Source organism: Pelophylax lessonae, assembly GCF_965119305.1.
Source record: "Pelophylax lessonae genome assembly, chromosome: 5".
NCBI classification, from domain to species: domain Eukaryota; kingdom Metazoa; phylum Chordata; class Amphibia; order Anura; family Ranidae; genus Pelophylax; species Pelophylax lessonae.
Genome location: NC_138772.1, coordinates 66336650 through 66357403, shown reverse-complemented (window position 1 = coordinate 66357403; position 20754 = coordinate 66336650). Strand labels below are relative to the sequence as shown.

At 45.1% G+C, this 20754-nt stretch overlaps 1 protein-coding gene across 1 annotated transcript in view; it reads left to right on the top strand.

Moving 5' to 3' along the window:
* The window catches only part of CUBN (cubilin), a 439455-nt gene that overhangs the window by 211180 nt on the left and 207521 nt on the right, over positions 1-20754 (top strand). The window lies entirely within an intron of this gene.

Sequence of the window (20754 nt, the reverse complement as noted above, 5' to 3'; positions counted from 1 at the left end):
AACAATGGCTATCCAGTTGTTTAGGAACTAAAATTCCCATCATGCCTTGTCATGTCTGTGCATGTCAGAATTTTACAATGCCTGTGGCGTGTAGTTCCACAACAGCTGGAGGGCCGTAGTTTGAAGATCCCTGCCTTATATAATTGCGTATTTACCAAGGAACCATATAATAGAAGTTCAATAGACTTCTATTTGCGTCCTGTATTTTCAACTAAACTCCTATCTCTGTTTTCTGAATAAGCCTGTTTTAGTTGTACATACTCATTCTGTAATATTTATGTCAGGCAGACATCATGGGAAAAAACTGGAAAGAATACATGTCTTCCTCCTGCAGTGTATTCTATACTGAGGTTCAGCAACATTTCCCCTAATATTTAGATTGCAGACCTTTGTCTAAACACAGAGATTCCCAGTCACACCATATAAAAATTATGACATGAGCCTAGTAGCTGCAGTTGAAGGTTATTTGTTTAAGGTTGGGATGTGTGGGGAAATGGAAGTGACTTATCAGGCTGAGACAGACAAAGGAAAGGACTTTTGGCCTGTTGGTCCTGATTAACTGATGATGTCATTCTATCAACTCTGGAATGAGAAAGATTTGTGTGGTCTTCTTAGAGTTCATTTGGATGGTTTGTGACTCGGAAAAAAAGGCAAAACATGGTTTTAGTTTACCTACTTGTGCTCCAACTTCCTCTTCAATAACTCTAAGGCCCCTTTCATACTATCCGTCCGTAGGACGGACTCAGTTTTTCTCAGCGGGGGATCGAGCCGCCGATCCCCTGCTGAGCAGGAGGATAACCGCTGTGTCTCCGCGCTGTGTGTGGAGACACAGCTGTCAGTTCCCCATGCATCTCTATGAGGGAAATCGGATGGCAATGGACCGTCGGTCCTTTCTCATCCGATCTGATCCGCTGGACGGATGGAAAATAGGGTTTCCATCTGTCCAGATTTGACGGATCGGATCGGATGTCAGCGGACATGTCTCCGCTGACCTCCGATGCCCCATAGAGATGCATGGGGGGACCGTTCAGATCCGCCAAAAAAACGGACAGGCGGATCTGAACGGTCCGCCTGTGTGAAAGGGGCATTAGGCCCCTTTCACACATACAGTCGTTCAGTTAATCAGTTCAGTCACGTCAAAATGTATCAGTTTTCCATCAGTTTTCCATCCGTTTTCCATCCGTTTTTCATCCATTTTTCATCCGCTTTTCGTCAGTTGTTATCCGTTTTTCATCCGTTTTTCGTCAGTTGTCATCCGTTTTTCACCTGTTGTCATCCGTTTTTCGTCCGATCCGTTTTTTTGACGGATGAAAAATAGGGCATTCATCCGTTCAAAAAAACGGACATTGATAGAAGCAGATGAAAACGGATGTTAAGGGATGATCATCCTTTGTCATCCATTTTTATATAGAGATGCATTGATGTCCGTTTTTCATCCGTCAACGAATGGATGAAAAACAGACAAACGGACAGCATGTGTGAAAGGGGCCTTAAGTATCATCCTTTGTTATGTAGCACTGTCCCCGTAGGGCTTGCTGTAAGATGACTTGTTGGGCCTCCTCTGATTACCAGCACACAGTCACTTAGGGAACAGGTCACTTGCCCATCCTTACTCCCAAGGGCTCTTCACACAATTAACAGTCCAGGGGTATTGGTTTTATAGTGTTTATTTTGGAACTTGGATGGGAGAAGGGAGTGGGACACTCCAACTGTAATTATTCGCAATGGATAAGGAAAACTCTCACTGGACCTCACCAGGTTGCTTGTGGAAGCAGCTGCACTGCTTAATCCATACGGCATTCATTCTCCATTCACAAGCCAACCAAGCTCCCTTACTGTTAGAAATTATCATGCTGTAACCGGTTGCACGGCAGACATTTTCTTTCACAGTACATGTACAGACACAACCCCTGACGCCCCAACCCCTGAGTCCCGGGTCACTGCTTTCTTGACCATCACTTGAAAGCGCACTTGCAGTGATCACTGTAAAACAGGCACGATTTTCTCTCACAATACAGCACATCTTTCCCCCATCGACACTCCAGCACTTTACTTGAGAAGAAATATTGTTTCTTTGGTAAATGTCCGGTCATTGCCGATGCAACTAGTAGCACCCCAGCGATAGTTGCCTTTACAGTGTAGCCACTTTGTGGACTGTGTGTTGGATGAACTGAAAAAATTAGAGTATAAGGAATTGCCTAATGTCGGAGCTCTTCTAGGAACAATGTTCACCGCCTCGCTGAGGAGACTAGCACAAATGTCATCCTCAAAAAGGATAGAGAGATGTTTATAATATTTTTAACTTCATTATATTCCAAACTAAAGGGTGTTGTCAAGGTAAGTTTGATCTTACTGAGTTGTTGTTTACTACCATCCTTGATTTTATTGTTTGTTTTACTTCTTTTATTATGGCTCCTATTACCCTTTAGCAGTTCTTCACGGCATCCGAAGGATGCAATGGTCACTGCCCTATCCAACATCCATTTAGGATACCCTCTCCGCAAAAAATGCTGGTAGAGAGCAGCAGATTTCTTCTCAAAATTTTGTTGGTTACTGCAGATCTGCCGAATCCGTAAAAACTGGCCCACCGGAATGCCTCTAATCGTGTGTTTAGGGTGCCCTGATTTTGCTATCAATAATGTTTCCTATATAAATCAGTACCCACTGCATGTCCATCACATATAGTCAGACCTCCAAATAACTGATTTCTTTTTTGTCAGCCTGTCCAGTAAATTTTAGTTTCATGTCATTGGTGTTTAAGTAATTCAGAAAGGACTCTAAGCTGCCTATACGTTCATCTACTACAAAGAGCATATCTTCTATGTAGCGATAAAAAGCTATGATGTGCTGTCTAAACGGGTTGTCACTACCATAGAGGCTATGCCATTTCCACCAAACCTTTTACATATTGGCGAGAGAGGGCGAAAATTTACCCCCATCGCGGCACCACACCTCTGTAGGAAATACTTCCCATTAAAGGTAAAGAAATTGTGGGTTAACAAGTAATCTAAAACATCCAAAATGAACATACGGACTATTGGATGGCCGATTGGTTGCAGGTGCTTGCCCTAATGGGTGTGCACTTAAATTGAAGGCTGTCCAATACTCCCATTGTAGTAAACAAGCACAGACATGTGTGAAACATGCCTACATGTACCCATGTATCCAGTTTATAATTTACTTTTCCAATAAAGGACCTTTAGTTTATTCAAGCATCTGGTGGTGTGCAGTCGATCTTTCTTTTATACACAGGATTATTAAACAGACCAGACATGATGATAAAAAAGTGGCTTAACAACCACTTTAAAGAGGAATTTGAGATTCCAGGGGGGTGCCCATGCAGATGGTAATGGGGGCGCCCATGCAGATGGTAAGCAGGAACACAGGTTAAAAGCGGCAGACTGATGGTTAGCAAACACCCATGGTATCGACGAGTGGTGCGTTAGCACACCATAGCTGGCCACTCCCTACGCGTTTCATCAGCAGTGACGTCTTCAGGAGGATGGGCTATGGGCCATGGATATATATTATTAACGGAAACGTGCAGCTGGTGGGACCATCATTGTTACTAAAGAAAACTCTAAATATAATGTTACATATTATCTTATGTTACACAGCTGAGAAAACAATGTGAATTGTGATTTTGCTTGAACAAACTATAAATCAATCTTTCTTAACCTATTTCCCCAGAGGAATCCCTAAAATAATTTTCAGATTTTTGGGAACCTTTACTAAAATCTATTTATTATAGGTCAATTGAAAAATGCCCCTTTAAACACTTACTACCCACCCACCGTCAAATGACGGCGGAGCAGTGTAGCTATTATCCTGGGACGCCGTCATATGACGGCGAACCAGAACAGCCTCTCTCGTGACCACGCCGTGTTGTTAGGACACGGCGCGATCCCGATCTCGGTAAAGAGTCAATGACATGACTCTTTACCCATGTGATCGGCTGTGTCCAATCACAGCCAGTCACATGTAAATGAGGAAGTGCCGTTATTCGGCTCTCCTCGCCTCACACTGTCACTGTGTGAGGCGAGGAGAGGCGATCAGCGGCTCCTCCTCACAGGGGAGACATATACAAGTAATCAGGGCACTGATCATCAGTGCCCTGATTACACAAAATGTAAATAAAGTGCCAGTTACTGCCCAGCATTAGTGCCCACAGTGCCTGCCATCAGTGCCCACAATCAGTGCCCATAGTGCTAACAGTCAGTGCCCATCAGTGCCTGCTCATCTAGGCACTGATGGGCACTGACTGGCAGCACTATGGGCACTGATTGTGGGCACTGTTGGTGCTGCCCATCAGTGTCCATCAGTGCCGTACATTAGTGCTCATCAGTGCCACCCACCAGTGTCCATCAGTGCTGCCTGTCAGTGCCCATCAGTGCCGCCCATCAGTGCCACCTCTCAGTGCCCATCAGTGCCACCTCTCAGTGCCCATCAAGACTGGGAGGAAGCAGAATACTGATGGAAGTCCACAAGCACAGTGTGGGGGTCGCGGTTCTGTTACAGATGCATTATGCTATTGTGGATCAGATGCCAATGATTTATACTGGTTTTGTCTGCTTGTCTGGCCAGTATAGTTCCACTTTGCCTTTTTTCTTCTTTTGAACACAGGAGAATAACAGGAAGATGAAGACAGAGTGTTGCCATTGTATTACAGGGAGTGCCTGAACAAGGACCCACATGGCAGGATCACAAACCATTACTTTAATGAAAGCAGCAGATTTAAAAATGAAATAAAATCAAAGTTAAATTCCAGGTATATACTGTACTTTATTGCATAGTTACATTGGTTCAGCTTGGACCAATATAAGTATGCATATTCAATACCTGTGGGAAACGAAATCCCATTCAGTTAAGGTTTAGATCTACTTTAATCATTTTAGGAAAAACTGCCTGGCAGCAAGATGGCCCTACTAATAAAGACTTTGCAGGCTGTTAATCACTTTCATACGTAGTGCTTTGTTATTGGATTCTGTTGAATAAACTGACCTTGAAAGCTGAATATTTTTAAGTTTCCTGCATGCTACTGGCTTTTGTCCAGCCTAAAATAGTTGGATTCAGAGAACAATAAATAATACTCAGCAATTTATTTTAATACAGCAGTCAAAGATTGTAGACTTGTAGACTTGTATGAATTTAAATATATATTGTGATATGGGGGTGTTAGCTCTAGTGGTAGGTGCGTTTGTACAGTGAGTCCACACCAGACAGAAACTATAGGCAGGGCCTGGAAGAACAATTTTAATAAACAAAAAAAAAGTTTATTAACTTGCCCACAGAGGGGTTCTTCTCCAGCAAATACAAATAAGGAAAGAAAATACCAAGCCACCTAGCTTTTAGGCACACTCAGCTTCGGTTGCAGTATCTCACTGCTCATTCTTGGCCTCCAAACAGGGTTCTCCTGTGTCTCCTGGGTATGCTCATTCTTCCAGAGACTTCCTCCAGCCCCTGGACCTGTTAGCTTTCACTATGACACCTGGAAGGCAGGAACGATCACTATGGCACATGGAAAGCAGGAAGGATTACTACAGCACATGGGAGGCAGGAAGGATCACTATGACACCTTGAAGGCAAGAAGGATCACTATTACACATTGAAGGCAGGAAGAATCACTAAGGCACATGGCAAGCAGGAGGGATCACAATGGCACATGGAAGGCAGGAGGAAGGTATCACTGTGGCACATGGAAGGCAGGAAGGAGGGATCACTATGGCACATGGAAGGCAGGAAGGAAGGATCACTATGGCACATGGAAAGCAGGAAGGAGGGATCACTATGGCACATGGAAGGCAGGAAGGAGGGATCACTATGGCACATGGAAAGCAGGAAGGAAGGATCACTATGGCACATGGAAGGAAGAGAGTGAGGGGAGAGATTACTCATCCGAGGCTGACTGCTCTCCAGAATCTCGGGCAGTGACAGCAGGATCACTGCTTTAAAACTCCCCCCCCCCACACAGCCCCTTCACAGCCACAGGATTGGCTGCCGGCAGTGGGCGGACACAGGGGGACATGGAGAGGAGATGGAGCAGACCTAGCCCCCCTCCTCTCCCATTCTACAGCCTGTAAAGCGGCAGGCAAGTGAACGGGGGAGGTGGAGGCTGTGCTGGTTGGGCAGTGCACAGCACGGTGCACACTTGACTGGGGGACTCAAACTAGATCTGTGGGACACTGGGATTTACTTGAAATCCTGGGACAGTCCTGGCAAATCCCGTGACAGTCCCGGAAAATCCGGGACGGTTGGGAGGTATGCTTTGAGCTATTCTCAGATCTGGCTTACATCGATCCTGCACACCTGTGCCTTTACACAGGCTGTAAGAGTCAAGCAAAGCCTGGACACAGGATTGAAGGTCCCTTCCCACCCAAGGCACTTTGGAACCTTTAATCCCCAGTCTCCGAATACGGAGAAAACATAGAGCTCAACTTTCTCCGTTCACAATAAACATGCCAGAGCTTCTCAGATTGCACCTTTTAGAATCCCGTGTCCTTTTTATACCAGTTTAGTAAACTAATATCCTGGCAGGTCCTCGCACTGTCACTATATATATATCAGTCAGTGTCGGTGTCATGATATTACGACAAAGGTCTGTGACTGGACCAGTCAGTGGTGGGCACAAATTGCAGTGGTGGATTATTGGTCCTAAATACCAGAAGAGGCACCAAGGAGGGTCAAGTGATGGCATATTTGGGTGAGTAAAGGGGCCTTAGGGAAGGTTTTCTTTTTTTAAAAAAGTGAATGAGTAGGAAAGACGGTGAGCGGGAAATATCTTTTGAATGGAGGTAAGCTTTAAAGCCTAAGTTTAATCGGCTTATAGTATGCTTGCCCTGGTTCCTCCTGCCTTCCATCATCAACAAGCTAATAAAAGTATTAAATAAAACCTTTGAATTTTCATTACATACCAAATGTTATACCCAGTGACATCATTGTGACTGGTGGGAGGGGCCAGCGGGCTGTTGTACATAGCTTTCTGAAAACTGGAAGCTGTGGCAATGTTCACATGTGATGTAGGAAAAGCACTAGATGGTTCTAAACTGCCTTCAGACAGGAAATAGTCAGGCTCTATCGGACTTGCTGCAGCTTCTAATGCACACTGTGAGAAGCTCACAGCATGCAGTGGAATCGGAGAGCAGCCTGTAGAACTGTGCAAATCTGAAGGGAAGTCTGGAGTTCAGCTTTAAGTAAAAACTTTTGCACAGGCCAAAAAAATTATCAAAAGAGAAGTATGGCCAAAGCATTTTAGGTCCTACTTCTCTTGTGGCTCACAGGAGTACAATTACTATGTCCTCCTGTGACCCACAGTCAGCTGATAGCAGGCAGGCTCTGGAAGGATCCCAAGAATATTGTCAGGATGCACTAAGCTACTTGATTACTTGCTGGCTCCACCTTTTAGCCCAAAACTGACAGCCAGAGCTAGCCATGCCCATCCCCTTACCCAGCTTTGAACTCCAGTGAACGCTGGAGGGGCAGAGCAGAGAGCAGGGACTGGCAGTCGCCACTTTCTGCTTGCAGCATATTAAATACTAAGCAATCAGTGGTCATATGATTGCTCTAGACTCTTAGAGCCAATATGGGACAGCTACATCTCAACACTCATCCTGCAGCATAGAAGTTAGTATGGATGTGTAGCACTGCCCCCTAGAGGACTGCTGAGAATTTCACTTTCTGGATTCCCCTGGGTTACCCGTAGCAACAGTCTGTGGAAACTTATCACTTTAGATGCTTGGCTCAGACAATGAACAGTCCAGGGGGTTTGGTTTTTGTGTTTTATTTGGAACTGGGATCGGAGAAGGGATGAGTGGGACACTCCAACTATGAACTATTCACAATTCCAGGGACAACTAGCTGTAGTGTGCGGCAAGGCCGCTGCTTCACCTTGTCACTGAAGTGAAGATAAAGAATATGATCCCGTTATAGTTTCTCTTCAGGGTCCTAACTTGGCACCCCCTTTCTCACTTGCTGTGCATGCTAGCCCCTTGTCTACTGAATCTCCACTGGAGTGGTCCCCTTCCTGGGCAGACCCCTGGCAAGCTTCCCGGTACTCACAGACACTGTTTTTCCCAAGGTTGCTCTGCCTTCAACTCCACTTGTCAGCATCCACTGGACCTCCTGGATCAGCACCACACTTCTGGCTCACTAGACCGACCGCCTGTGACCACTTTCCACACTGACAGGAGGAGAGACAGCCGTCACCCTCCTCCTGGGACCTGGCTTCCCGCCCAAAGACACTCGGTCACATGTCCCCTTGGCTTTTATAACCTATCCCAGGATGCACCACTGTTGTGCCAACGCATTGGGATAATTACAAAAGCCTGTGTGTCACTGGCTGGGTTTCCTCCACTGTCCAACAGGCTCCCCTATTGGATACAGTGGGTACACTCCCTCAGACCCGATGAATCACACATGGACACATGCAACAGGCCTAACTACTGATCAGGCTCCCCTGATAAGCAGATGGAGCAGACTTATCCTCCCTATCTAGCACCTATCTAGGAGGGTGCTACAGATGTTTTTTTTTGTTTTGTTTTTTCCCCTCCTCTTCTCAATGAAAAATTGTCATCTTTGGGTCTTTTAAAGTTCTGCTTTAATTATTATTTTTGTACATGACAAAGAGGAAACACATTTTGCACACAAATCTCATTATGTCAGCTCATGTCCTTCCTTTATCTACTCTGTGCTCTGTGTACCCACTGAACAGATAACGCCAACAGTCGCTATTTTAACCAGCGTGAGTGAAAGGAAAGCACATGCCACTGATTTCCGGCTTGTCTGTGCACTCCGATAGATCTATTGTGAACACCCAGCAACCAAATATCTACTACTATTTGCTAAACTGCGCCCACCACCGAGCTTGAAAGTGTCCATTTGTGCGTTTGGTTAAAAACTATACTTTTTATAAACGGAGCCACATGAAATGAGAGCCCTTGTGACTCATCGTTGTACTCAATCTGCGGTAATTGCTGACATTACTGAGTAAAATTGCCGCGCTAGCGACGTCTGGAAACAATTTCTTTATTGACTGGTTGCCCAGGCAACAATTTTTGGGCCAGACGATTCTGTGTCATATCCCCGGGGATCTCCTTCATTTTCTGAAAGATTTTTTTTTTTTTTTTATGCTGAATTTTCCAGTTTCCAGAAATAAGTCTTCATAGAGAGGTGGGGGGTTTCATGATCTTGTTTTATTTGGTTTCTATCTTGTGGGGAATTTACAAGGCAAAAAAAATCAAGCTTGGTCCAAGAGGTGTTTTTGTAAGAAGTGTTTTGTCTTGAGTCATTACTAAGTACGCCCAAGTAGTAGATTGCACAATTTAATTTATTCATTGCCACAGAAAAGCTAGATTTCATTTTTACTGTCTATGACTTATCCATCCATAGCCTGTTAGGAAATGAGCAGGCTGGCGGTAACTATCTCATGGGTGGACCCCTATTTCTTAACTACTTCAAAACAGTGAACTTTCACCCCCTCCTTGCCCAGGCCAATTTTCAGCTTTCAGCGCTGTCACACTTTGAATGACAATTGCGTGGGCATGCTACACTGTACCCATATGAAATTTTTATCATTTTTTTCACACAAATACAACTTTCTTTTGGTGGTAATCACTGCTGGGTTTTTTATTTCTTATAAAAAAAAAAAAGAAAAAAGACAGAAAATTTTGAAAAATAAAAGTTTTTCTTATTTTCTGTAAGTAAATTTTAAAAATAAATAATTTTTCTCCTTCACTGATGTGCACTGATGAAGCAGCACTGATGGGCACTGATGGGCACTGATGAGGTGGCACTTATGGGCACTGATGAGGTGGCACCGATGAGGTACCAATATGCCGCACTGTAGGGCACTGATAGGTGGCACTTAAAGGCGGCACTGATGGGCACTGAGAGGTGGCACTAATGGGCACTGACGAGTGGCACTGATGGGCACTGATGGGCGGCACTGATGAGCACTGATGGGCGGCACTGATGAGCACTGATGGGCACTGACGATTGGCACTGATGGGCAGCACAGATGAGCAGGCACTGATGGGCACTGACTGGCAGCACTATGGGCACTGATTGCGGGCACTGTGGGCACTGATGGTGGACCCTGATTGGCACTGTTTTTCATGTTTTTGTAATCAGGGCACTGATGATCAATGCCCTGATTACCTGTCCTAGTCTCCCCTGTGAGGAGGAGCCGCTGATCGGCTCTCCTTGCCTCACACTGTCAGATAAATGGAACTTTCTCATTTACATGTGACCAGCTGTGATTGGACACAGCCAATCACATGGGTAAAGAGCCATGTCATTGGCTCTTTACCGAGATCGGGGTCACGCTGCGTCCTAGCAACACGACGCGGCCTCAATTGCCGCACTGCGTCCCCCCCCCCGAGGCGCGCGAGAGAGGCAGTTCTGGTGCGCTGTCATATGATGGCATCCCAGAACAATAGCTGCACCTCTCCGCCATCATTTGACGGTGGGCGGGTAGCAAGTGGTTAAAGTAATACTAAACACACACTGTTTAAAGTGTTATAAAAGGCAATTATTAAAAAAAAAAAAACAAAAGAAAAAAAATGAAAAATTGGGCTGTCTGTTGCTTATGGACCATATGTACTGTTCCAAAAATGAAAAAAATTGTGTTTAAGAAAATATAAAAGAAAAATCTTTTAAATGTATTAAAGCGTACAGAGGCTGACTGGCAACCTTCGGCCCAGGGGGCAAGTACAAACCAGAGGTCCATGGTGCAGTGACTCAGCCCCCCTCTCCCTCTTCCCGGCCTCCTCCTGACCCCCATTCCATGCTCCTCTCCAGGTACTCTCTACTCACCGGCTCAATTCGGGGTCCCGATCTTGCCAGCAGGGGGCGGTTGGTGGGAGCTGGGACAGCTTGGCTGGGGCTGGCTGGGGGAGGAGAATCTCCAGTAGGGCATGGAACTGGCCTCTGCTCAGACACCGTTTACACCATCCATGCTTTCGGGGCCTGCACTCTGTCCTTGTCTTCAACCCACACTCAGTAGGTCAGTGGCAGAAACTTTTTACTTCTCTTCACTAGGAATCCTTTAGGCATGTCTTTGGCAGAAGCAGTGCAACCTTTTTATGGGGCATCATTGCAGCCCAGGGGGCAATTGCCCCCCTGCCCCCTGGCCCAGTCCTCCTCTGAAAGCGTAACTCTTTTGTGGAGAAAAAAACATTCCCCTCTGGGGGAATCTCTGTACATTGCAGGGATTTTGTTGTAGATTCCTTCCTTTTGTTAGTCTGAAGAAATCATTGTTTGTTCCTCTGTGCTGAGTGGGTCAAAAGGGAGTGTTTTCATAATTATCTATCAGCTGTGGCAGCTGCAGGGCTCTAATGAGGGAAGCTGCTGGGCCTGCATCCCTTTAGACATGTTCCTATTAGAAGTATCTCACCAAAAATTACATTTTTGTTGCAAGGGATGCCAGAAATCTGACTTGTATCTTAGGCAGACTTCTGGGAAAATTGGTGAGCAAATCACACAAGCAGGAATTGATGTTTCTGGAGTGTGGTCAGTATACATTCTGTGTACAGAACAGCTCCAGGCAGCCATATTGCATTTTATTTTCAGAAAATTACAACAGCTGCAGATTGAAAAGGAAAGGTCATTTTTAATCACATTCAATTACAATATGATTTGTGTTGCAATTGTATACGCTATATTGTTTTTCCTTTGTTTGCTGATTTTTTTCCCACACGAAAGTGGAGTTACCCTTTAACCTACAAATGACACTTTTAAATGTGAGAAATCAAACACAATTAAAAAATAAGAAACAGTGCCCATATTGTATTCCAACGTAAATAAATACTTTGTGCACTTCTTCCATTAATAAGTGATACACAGCCAACTAGCCAAGTGCTTCAACACTCCACACGTGCTTTGTAAGAATAATTGGCCTCTTACCCGGTAATAGTGATCTCTTAATTATAAGAGATCATGAAAAGCGTAGAACACAGAGGTCTCTTAGGAAAGACGATCTCGTCCTCACATTTGCATAACTCAGAATGGATCCTGTGTTTAACCACTTAAGCCCCGGAGGATTTTCCTGCTAAAAGACCAGGGGGTATTTTGCGATTCGGCACTGCATGAATTTAACGGACAATTGCGCGGTCGTGCGACGCTGTACCTAAACGAATTTGACGTCCTTTTTTTCCCACAAACAGAGCTTTCTTTTGGTGGTATTTGATCACCTGTGCGATTTTTACTTTTTGCGCTATAAACAAAAAAAGAGCGTAAATTTTGCAAAAATAGCAATATTTTTCAAATTTTTTTATATGAAATTCCCCCCCAAAAAAATGTAAAAATCAAAATTTTTTAACATTTTCGGCCAATTTGTTTTATCCTACCTATGTTTGGTAAAAAAAATTGCAAAAAGCGTATTTTTATTGGTTTGCGCAAAAGTTATCGCGTTTACTAACAAAGGGAAAGATTTTTGTCATTTTTGTTGTTTTTTTTTTTAACGCGTAATGGCGGCGATCTACGATTTTTTTTGTGGTACTGCGACATTGCGGCGGACAGATCGGACCCTTGACTGACAATTTTGACACTTTTGGGGTTACCAGTGACATTTCTACAGTAATCAGTGCTATATATATATGCACTGTTACTGTAAAAATACACTGGTAGTGAAGGGGTTAACTTTATTTGGGAGGGAGGGGCTGTGTGTGTCCCTAGGGGCGTGATTCTAACTGTGATTGGCTGTGGCTTGAGCTGTAAGGACACTGATCAACGGATCTACATAGTAGATCTGTGTGATCAGTGTCTTTACACCGAGGAGAATGACAGGTGGCTTGTTTACACAAGCCGCCTGACTTTCTCCCTCTCCCCCGCCGATCGCCGAGTGACCGGCGGACATCGGGTCCGCCAGTCACACGCGCGGTGGGGGTCCGTGACCGTGCGGGAGCGCGCCTCCGCGGGCGCGCGGTGGGGGTCCGTGACCGTGCGGGAGCGCGCCTCCGCGGGCGCGCGCTCGCTCCCCAGACCCTCCCAGGCTAGTGACGTTAATTAACGTCACTCTGCCTGGCAGGGGCTGACCGCCGCAGTAAATCTACTTGCGGCGGTCGGCAAGCGGTTAAAGTGTTACTAAACCCATAACCTGCATGCACTATATCTGGTCTCCCACAGTACACAGAACATGGAATTGTAATTATTTTAGTAAATATAAACTGCTAAATACCTTTTCTCATCAGCAATATAAAGCAGTCTTGTGACTTCTATCAGTTCCTAGTAAAGCTTGTAGGAGGAGTTTTAATTCTCCCCTGATGCTCTGTCTGGACATGTCTGGACAGTGCTGATTGGTCCTGTGCTGATCACATGCACTCTCCCAAGAAAAAAATAAATAAAACTCTCTAGCTATACACACCTAACTGAGCATGTGCAGCCTGTCCCCTGGCTCTGTATATATCAGATTGTTTTTGGAGACAGTAAAAAAGAGGAGGATCAGAGAAGACAGGATCAAACAGCCTTTATACACAATGTGGTTCCACAGCGAGTATAACAATCATGCCCTACTGCATATACAGACTAATTTTACTGTTGTGGGTCTAGTAACACTTAACTGGTTAGCATCCCAGCCTCCACACATGCTTTACTGCAAACCTCAAATCAGCTGTCATGCTTACCTGTTCTGTGCAATGGTTTTGCACAGAGCATCCCCGATCCACCTCTTCTTGGGCCCCCCACTGGTGCTCCTTGCCCCTCCCTGCTGCCGAGTGCTCCCAGAACAAGTAGCTTGCAATCTTAGGACCCCAAGCACGCTCGCTCTGAGCCGCTGCTGTGCGTGTCTATTCACACACAGAGCTGTGACTCAGCCGCCCCCTCTCTCTCCTCATTGGCTTACTGGTTGTGATTGAGAGCAGCGGGGGTCATTGGCTTCTGCTGCTGTCTTAGTCAATGAGGTTGAGAAGGCAAGTATTGGGGGGGATGCTGCATAGGGAAGGTTATTTACCTGCATGCATAGAATGCATGACAGTAAAAAACCTGGAGCCTTTATAGCCACTTTAATTTATAGAACCCCTTTTCTTTCTGTATATGGATGAGGTTACTGTAATTATTTTAATTAAGAAAAAAAATGAAAGTACCCTTTTTCCTGATCAATATTCAGCTGCCACATGAATGACCCTCCTCTTTCTCAGCCTGTCTGCAGGGAAACAGTGGCAGGAGGAGCTTCTTGCCATCTGCTACTGATCACATGTTATAAATAAAGCAGCATTTTAGATACAGAGCAAAATAAATATATAATATCAATAAACTGTTTTCAATTGTCATACAAATTAGGGATCGACTGATTATCGGCAAAGCCGATATATCGAGGGCCGATATGCACTTTCCCCGATATATTGGAATCGGCCACCAAGGTGACCAATATTACCGATATTTCGGAAAGTGCTTGTACCGGAGTGATGCCTGCAGCTAGAGGCATCACCCCGGTACCGGCATCCATAGCCGACGGCTATCAGCTGTCATTAAAAGGAGTGGGAGGGGACGTTAGTCCCCCTCCCGCCACCTTCCGCAGCTCGCCCGGGTCTCCCGTCCCACCGGGAGACCCAGGCAACCAGCCTGCACAGCATTCGGCTCTGATCGGGTCTCCATGTAAAAACCCTGAAGTGATGTCATGACATCACTTCCGGGTACTGGCTCCAGATTCAAAAAAATTACAGCATTCAAAACAGCCAAACTTGGCGTTTTGAATGCTTTTAAGTGCAGAGGAGGGGTTTGGGGTCTTTTAGACCCCCAGATCCCTCCACAAGAGTACCTGTCAATTAAAAAAAAAATAGAAACATTTTTTTTTAAATGTACGAAAATATCGGCCTATATTGGCCGATACCAATAGGCGATGACCAAAATATCAGTATCGGCAATGAAAAAACGATATCGGTCGATCACTAATACAAATATATATTTGGAGACAGATCTTTATTATTTTTCACAATAACATTGTGTGAATGGATTTCTGCCAATCACAGACTGTGTTCACACCCCTCTAGTTTGTGTCTGTTGTGTGTATGTGCTTAGAATAAGAGGGGGTGAAGCCTCTATCAAATAAGATGTAAGATCCCGCCCCCATTTTGTTTAGCTGGTTAGTGAGGAGGAGGAGGGAGGGAGTGGCCTGTCATTTATCACTGTGTATACTCCCACATGTGTGACTCTATAGTCACATGTGCTGCTCAAATGTGATCAACTTAACCCCTTCCTGTTCTGACCAGCATCCCTTTAACTAGACTGTTATGCCCAGGAGACAGGAAAGTCCACTTAATTAAATGACCACTTTGATTGGCCACATGATCAGAAGCTGGGCCCGCCAGTTCCCAGTCTTTAGTACAGATCAAGAGCTCTGTGCTAGGTGAGCGCACTCTTAGCACAGAAAGCTCTACCGCCCATAGTTAAATTTGCAGCGGGTGTTAAAGCCCCCTTCTATGCCACTGCCCATATGGTTAACGGGGCAGAAAGAGCATAAAGCCCTCCTATGTAGTATGCCAATTAATGCAACAAGCAGTGGGACTTATCTGTGCTTCCTTTCCAACATCACACCAGGGAAAATGCAGACTGCCATTGCTGACCATTCCTTTGCAAACTATCACCTATTGGCATCAGTACTTTTTAATGACTAACCGGGGCCAAGTTTGCATACTTCACTTGCTACATGCTTGTTCCAGATTAGTGAATATATTGAATCCAAAGACAGCAAGGCAGCTAGCATTTTCAGGAGGCCAGTGCACATTTTTTCCTTAATACACATTTTCTTGAAGTGATAAAATAATCTCCACATTCTGATTATTCCGAAGTACGGTAGAAACATTATCCCTTTACAGGGCGTAGAGGTGAGTCAGTGTCCTGGGCACCGTCCTCCTAGAAGAGGCACACTGGGGAGGTATGTAGATGAGGTGGTGCAGAGACGGCTCATGTACGAGGATAGTGGGATCTCAGCCATATAAAGGGAATGTGGGAAGGCAGTGATATTTAGTAAGGGGATAGAGGATTTATGAAGGAAATAGCAGCAGCTAATATCACAGCCCAGTTTTCCACAGTTTGGTTCCAGCGAGCCTAGCTGAGTCATACCCAGAGACACGGGGCCCCATATTTCCTATACACCCATCTGCGTATTGCAGTGGGCACTGCAGGAATCCAGACTGACTCACTGCACACAATACAGATCTGTTTTATAGAGGGATGTACCGAAGCAGCTTCTCTAACCAGCTGTAATAAATAAAATGGACATGGAAAACCTATCAACATATAAGGAACTGTACTAGTTAACCTGTTATGGACCGGAAGGATTTGCCCCCTTAATGAGCAGGCCATTTTTTGCGATTCGGTACTGTGTTAATTTACCAGACAATTGCGCGGTCGTGCGAAGCTGTTCCCAAATAAAATTGATGTCCTTTTTTCTCACAAATAGAGCTTTCCTTTGCTGGTCTTCGATCACCTGTGCGATTTTTATTTTTTGTGCTATAAACAAAAAAAGTGTGGCAATTCTGAAATGTTTACAGTAAACAATATTTTTCACATTCTGCTATATAACATTCCAAAAAAAAAAATGTAGAAATCAAATTTTCTCAACATTTTAGGCCAATATGTTTTCCTTGTACATATTTTTTGGTTAAAAAAAAATCACAATAAGCGTATTCTGATTGGTTTGTGCAAAAGTTATCGCGTCTACAAACAAGGGAAAAGATTTATGTCATTTTTATTTAGTTATTTTTTTTTTTTTTACTAGTAATGGCGGCGATCTGCGTTTTTTTAGCGGGACTGCGACATTGCGGCGGACATGTCGGACCCCTAACTGAAATTTTTTACACTTTTAGGGAGAACAGTGACATTACTACAGTAATCAGTGCTAAAAATATGTGTGAGTCTCCTCCGGCCGTATGTCCCCTACCTCTTCCTGGGCAATGGGCAGTAAAATCACTTCTCTTTTTAGCCAATCAGGACAGGGGTCTCCCCACCCGCTTCCTGATTGGCTGGGAGGAGAGTCAGTGTGATAACAGGGAATATTCATTTGCTATTGTCATACAACTGGGTGGGCTCAGGGCGCAGTGCTCTGCGCCCCGAGCTCACCCTTTTTTTAAAGCCTATTTGAGCCTCTGGCTCTAATCACATGCTTCAGAAAAAAAAAATCCCCTATTGGAATCCATGCGTCCGGCACCCTGCATGTAGATTAGGGGGCCAGACGCATGGATAGGGGGGCGACGCCCCTGCGCCCCCAATGGATGGGCCGCCACTGATGGTGTGTATTCTGATATCTTCAGGCAGCTGCTTCCAGTAAAAATCTTCCATGCAGTGTGTCCTTCACAACTGTCTGAGCAGATGTCTTCCACCACTGTGAAGGTTAAAAGCAGCCACTGCTCCTGAGAAATGTTGCGCAGCTCGCCCCCCTTCTGCCCTCTCTGCAATTCACAGAACTCGTGTTCTCCAACAATGCATCCCATTTTGTGAATAGGCAGAATAAATCCTGTAATTTACCTGCTCCATTCACAGAACAGGATGCATTGTGGGGGTAGTAATTTGTTTTCTGTGCATTGCAGAGAGTGCAAAAGGGAGCAGGCAGGAGGCGCAACTTTTCTCAGTAGCAGTGGTTGCTGTTAACCTTCACAACGTTGGAAGACAGCTGATCAGGGCAATATCGGGAGGCTGTGAGGAGGCATACAAGGGAAGATTTTTATCAGAAGCAGCCTGTTGGCAATGGGATTCACACCATTAGACATAACTAATGCACTGTATCTAAAAAATATACTGTATATACTAAACTTCAGCTTTTTGAACCATTACTCCAATACATACTCAAATATCTCCTCATTGGAGACCAAATCCCTCTGTCCCTGGAGCAGCCTCAGTTCTCTCTCTTTTTGGTCTGAGATATACGTACAAAATGTACTATTTTACTACAAAATGCTGCACTAAATGTTTTCATCAAGCCTGTATATTACGGCATTTGGTATGTGGTATTTTAAAGAGCCAAAAGAAAGGAAAAATAGAGGTAAAAAAAGCACTTGTTTTTTTAGCCAATCATTTTTTGCATATTAGAGCTTTGTGTGTGCCATTGCAGGGATGTGTCCTTTGCCCATGTACTGCATTCTAAAATGTGTCCTTTTTCCTGTAAGAAAGTTGGGAGGTATGCATACTCCAAACAGTATGTAAGGAATACAAACACTAATGCTCGTTCCTGACTCATTTATTTAAGGTTTTGCCTTCAAAGCAATAAACAATTGGGCCCATTCACACTATAAGGCTTTGCAGTAATGCATGCGGCACTGCCCTTTTTATCATGCATTGCATTGCAGCATACAGCATAAACTTTGGGTGGTTTTTATGTGTGCATTGTATATGTGGATTTTGTCCTGCTCAGCAGTTTGCAATAGGAGGACTGCCCTAAAATGTGCTTTGTGGGAATACAAGTGCTCAGACGCACCTCATGGTGTAAACAAGCCCTTAAAGGCTTTTCAGGGTTCGTTCCCACCACGAGGTGCATCTAAGTGCTTGTGTTCCCACATGGCGCATTTTAGGCAGTCTATTTATTTTAATGTGCCACCCTTTGCGCGTGAAACACTCAAAAAAAGGTACAGCCACGATTTTTCAAATCACGTTGCACCAAAATGCATTTTGCTGTAGTACCATGTGTACTATATCAGTGTTTCTCAAACTTTTTTGTCTTGCACCACACTAAAGATCTAAAAATTTTCGCGGCACACCTGAAAAGATTTAACAATTTTTGTGGTGAGGAACTTGTTTATTTTTACTTATATGTTCTGATGGGGGATGCTCACACCTTGGCATCCAGGTGTACTGAGGGCCCCTCCCCCCCCCCTCCATCCATAGAATGTCTCTGACACCTGAATCAGTACATAAACAGTTGGGCCAAGCATTGTTAACTCCTCCCTTCCCAGCAGCACTTCACACAGGCTGGAGAGGCCGCCTCACCTCAGGCTCAGGCAGGTGCAGGTGAACACTGGACAAGCTCCTCTCTCAGACGTGTGGTGCTCAAGCTCCCTTTCCTCAGGCTCAGGCTCTTAGCCACGTGGTGCTGGTGAAGATGAAGGAGGTAGGTGGAGCTGGAGCCAAAATTGAGTCACTAGACGGAATTTAAATCCTCCTCCGCTCTAAATGCTGGGGCCTCGCCTCGCACTCTCCTTGCGACGTCTTGATTGCCAAGCGGCCGGTGATCCTAGCATAGATGCCAGTGGAGAATCAGCCTGTCGCCCTGGACTCGGGGCTAATAATGTAAAACGAGCACTACAAGACCTGGGGCTTTTTGGGGGCCCACTTGGGGCTATTGCCCGGGTCAACCCCCCCTCCCGGCACCACTAAGTACGAGAGCCCCCCCCCCCCCCCCAACGCCACTGAATTCCCATGCAATTCCTCTGTGGCACACAGTTTGAAAGACACTGGTCTAGATGGTGCAAATATGTACGTGTTTGCAAGATGTGAGGGGGTGCCATTAAGAATGAATGGCACTTGAGTGCATCTGCAAAAGGCAGCATGTTTTTGTGCAATGCAGAAAAACACCTGAGTTTGGGTTCCTGCACCACACCTGGTGTGAACAGGCTAAGTTGGGGCTTTCTTGAAAACGGATCCTGTTGCTGTTTATTAGGCTAGGTGCACACTAATGCTGTGCGAAAAGAATCCGTTTTGCAATTTCAACAAGCAGCTGCAGTGCGAGTTGATGCAGTTCAGGTGCGATTCTAATGCATTTTTCATGAGGTTTGGATACAGTTGCAATTTCCTGGTTATCCTGGTCTCTCACCACATCCCTGAACTAAGTTCTTCTATCTCTCTATGTCTCTTTCTCTCGCTCTGTCTTTCTCTCTCTGTCTCTCTGTCTCCCTCTCTGTCTCTATGTGTGTCTCTCCCCCCTCTCAAATTCAAATAAGCTTTATTGGCAGGACCAAATACATTTTAGCATTGCCAAAGCAGTTGAGTTTGTGATGGTGGGGTGGGGGTAATGGGTAATATAAAGGGTAAAGGGGGGGTGAGTCCATGCAAAGGATTTTTAAATCCTCTCTCTCTCTGTGTGTCTCTCTGCCCCCTCTCTTTCTCTCTCTGTGTGTCTCTGTGTCTCTCTCTCCCTCTACCTCTCTCTCTCTCTGTCTCACTCTCGCTTTGTCTTTCTATCTCTGTTTCTCTCGCTCTCTCTGTCTCTCTCCCTCTCTCTCTCTCTCTCGCTGTCAGTCTCTCTGTTTATCTCTCTCTTTCTCTGTTTCTCTCTCTCTGTCTCTCTCTCTATCTCTGTCTCTCTCTCTGTCTCTCTCCCTCTCTCTCTCTGTCCCTCTCTCTGTTTATCTCTCCTTTTCTCTGTTTATCTCTCTCTCTGTCTCTCTCTCTCTCTGTCTCTCCCTCGCTCTGTCTCTGTGTGTGTCTCTCTGCACCTCCCATCTTTGTCTCTGTGTGTCTCTCTTTGCCTCTGTGTTTGTCTCTCTGCTCTCTCTCTCTCTGTCTCTGTGTGTCTATCTTTGTCTATATGTGTCTCTCTCTCTCTCTCTTTGTCTGTGTGTCTCTCTCTGTCTCTCTCTCTCGCTCCGTTTTTTTTATCTCTGTTGCTCTGTTTCTCTCTCTCTCTCTGTCTCTCTCTCTGTCTCTGTCTCTATGTCTCTCTCTCTCACCCCCTCGGACATGGTTCAGCAATAGTAGGTGAGGATGAAAGCAGAGACTAGTTGACAAGGCCCTGGAATCATACTATATTAGGACAGATCAACGTTTTGCATGCAGTTTACATTCAACTCTATGGGCCTCAAAATCACACCACAAACTTGCACAGGGCCCTAT